Source organism: Ipomoea triloba, chromosome 5 (genome assembly GCF_003576645.1).
Source record: "Ipomoea triloba cultivar NCNSP0323 chromosome 5, ASM357664v1".
Classification (NCBI taxonomy): Eukaryota; Viridiplantae; Streptophyta; class Magnoliopsida; order Solanales; family Convolvulaceae; genus Ipomoea; species Ipomoea triloba.
In genome coordinates, this window is record NC_044920.1 from 13,474,481 (window position 1) to 13,477,393 (window position 2,913).

Below are 2,913 nucleotides of genomic sequence, written 5' to 3' on the forward strand. Positions count from 1 at the left end.
TGATCATAATTCATGAAGTTCCCACCCAGTTGTTTCATTTTTATATATTTATCTATTTGTTTGTTTGATTATTTATAATTTAACCTTTAATTTTATTATTTTAAATATTTAATATAAAAATATTATCCGTGCATCGCACGGGTAAAACACTAGTATATCTATATAACTGCAGATCAATCAATATATAACTATATATGTACCTTAGGCAATTAGAAATTATTATAATTATATAATAATTAGGAAAACTGTAACGTATAGAATTAATATTATTGGGACAATATTTGGTAATATTATTATAATTATATAATAATTAGTAAGTCAATTTAATATTAGAAGATAAAAAAATATTATAATTAATATAATTAATGAAATTATTATGATAATTGTCACAATATTTGGTAATTATAATTAATATAATTAACTTCATTGAGAAATATAATATTTATCTCGTGGCAATATTTTTGGAAATTTCATTTATAATTAATAAAATATGAAATATAATTAAGGAAATGAAATTATAAAATTAACAAAATGTGTTCATAAATATTTATAAATTTTTTTAAATACATACATATACACTATATTAATCATACAAAATTTAATTATTTATCTATCAATATAAATTATAATTAATGAAATTATATTATAGAATTTTCCTATATACAGATTAATAAATATTATGTGTATATATAATGTATTATACAATCATATAAGGAAATGCGTCCGATTATAGTTTAGACTTACTCATACAAAATTTAAAATTTACATTTTTTTATTGATTTGTAAGTATAATAATTTTAGTTATTATTCATATTTTTACAATTATAATATATATATAAATACAATTAGGAATAAATCAACTTAATTATGTGAATTTTTCTATAAACTTAGAGATTATATTAACCATACAAAATTTAAGTTTAAATTTTGTATGTTATGAACATATATACTTGACCAAATATATAAAAGTCAAACTATATTATTATACTGTATATTTTAACATTTTTTTGTTTTTTCTATTCTTTAAATTTAAATTCATAATAACGAAAAATTTTCCATGCAAAGCATGGGTAAAACACTAGTTATCATATAAATGAAAAAGAGGTATTAGCAGTAAAATTAGGAATAAAAAGATTACCAATATCCCCTTCTATTTAATTCTGGTAATGGATCTATTTTATTCATAATAAAGGCTCTAACTTCAGTATTATTTGTTTACAGGTAATAAATGAGAGATTATTGGAAGAATTTCACCAAAAAATTGGTTGTTACTAATATCAAGTAGAGATAAATTTGATGGAATGTTTTTTGGCAACTGACCAGTGAACTGGTTATTGTTAATAAACAACCGTTTCAATTGCCCAGATGTCCAAACACCATCAGGAATTTCACAAGAAAATCAATTGTTGCTAATATCAGCTACATATAAATTTGATGCCATCTTTTGTGGCAGCTGACCAGTGAACTAGTCGGAACAACAGCTTCCGACTGGATTTAGGCGATTTCCAATCACTTTTAGATTGTCGGAAATTTGAAGGTTTCCAGCAGTGGCTCACTGACACTTATCTCTTTGCCATCTGGATGTTGGAGGATCTGCAAGGCTTCTTTGATGGAGGGTCTTTGAGCTGGACTTTTACCAGTACAGAAGATACCTAGCTTGAACACTCCACACACCACACATCTCATCTATGTTCTCTGCCTCCTTTATTTCCTCATCTAAAGCATTCTCAATGGGGTTTTCTTCTACAACATAGTATCGTGCCCAGTCAGCTAGGCACCAATCCATATCTTCATCGTTCGGCTCTCTTCCTGTAAACAGTTCAATTAAGAAGGATCACCCCGAAACTATACACATCAATCTTCTCATTCACTTTTCTAGTTTTTACATACTCTGAGATCAACATTATTAAACAAAAGGATTAACTTGGAAGATTCATTATTTGTAATACAAATTTAGTTAGATAGTACGTGTGGCAACATATATATGTAGTGACTCACCAGGAGCTATATACCCACATGTACGTTCAGCACAATGCATTCTCTTGAATAGAAGTTAAATCAATACCTCCGCTTTGTCTCCGTGAGAGACGATACAACTCGGGGATAACCCCATAACACAATCTTTTGAGCACTTGTTTGCACCGTAAGCAATGGTGGAAGCGATGACCCATGCCCGCTCGCGCCTGAGAGAGCTCGCGTTGATGAATGGCTGGCCACCCAAGAAGGAAAGAACTTCCAGACCAACTTAGGGGATGAAGACTACACTGCCCAGGTACCAAGATGCTCAGAAGGAGATCTATACAATTCTCAAGTCTAAAGACTTGGACTTCTCCCCTACAATGAATACAAGACATATGGTAATTCAAGATCTACATTGTTATTTGGTATTTATGGTGAGATAGGGTATTTTACGGGGTAGGAGCTAATTTTGGTTAGCTTTGATAGTCTTTCCATAATTGCTTGATTGTCATTTAATGTCTTCTTTTATTGTAGCTTTGACCACTCGTTATTCATATCCCATGAAGTATATTAAGTAAATATTGATTCTATATCTAATTTAAATCTTTATCATTAATTGCTTTACCGTATAAATACCTCAGCTCCCTTGTAAACTTTACGTAATACATATTAGATATCATTCTTTCTCTAAGCATCTTCTTCTTTACCATGTACGCATCTATCATGTTTTTCTTCTTAAATAATAAATTAAACGTAAATTTATTACAGATTGATAGACGATATTTAGTATTGTCTAAGAAAAATTACAGCATCTTTTAAATAATAAATTAAACGTAATTTCAAATCTTATTTCTTACCTGACGCATAAAATAGTATCGTCTAAGAAAAATTAATAACTCTAAATCTTCCATTCATCCATTTATTATTTATCTTTTTGATTACTCCAACTTAATT